Below are 369 nucleotides of genomic sequence, written 5' to 3'. Positions count from 1 at the left end.
GCTCAATCAACACTAGCTGCCACTAAGAAGCAATCCAGAGCAGAACGTGGGAACACACCTGATTATCTAGTCTTTTCAGGCTCTAGCATGGACCCTGGAGTCTATTTAAGATGGGAGGATGATATGAAGCAGTGGCTGCGAGCAAAGAACATCCCTAAAGAAGATAAGCTATCATATGCCCTTGATATGTTTATTGGAAAAGCTTACACTTGGTGGGAATCTTATTGGAAAGACTTACACTTGGTGGAAACAAGAAGATGCCCAGACCTACTACTCTAATCCAGTATTCAATTGGAGAGATCTTAAGGCACACATGTATAAGGAGTTTGTAAGGAAGCTCAGGGCCAGCAACAAAATTCTTACAAGGCC

Source organism: Brassica oleracea, chromosome C8 (assembly GCF_000695525.1).
Source record: "Brassica oleracea var. oleracea cultivar TO1000 chromosome C8, BOL, whole genome shotgun sequence".
NCBI lineage: Eukaryota > Viridiplantae > Streptophyta > Magnoliopsida > Brassicales > Brassicaceae > Brassica > Brassica oleracea.
The sequence above is the reverse complement of the archived record's forward strand: the minus strand, read 5'-3'. Positions refer to the sequence as shown.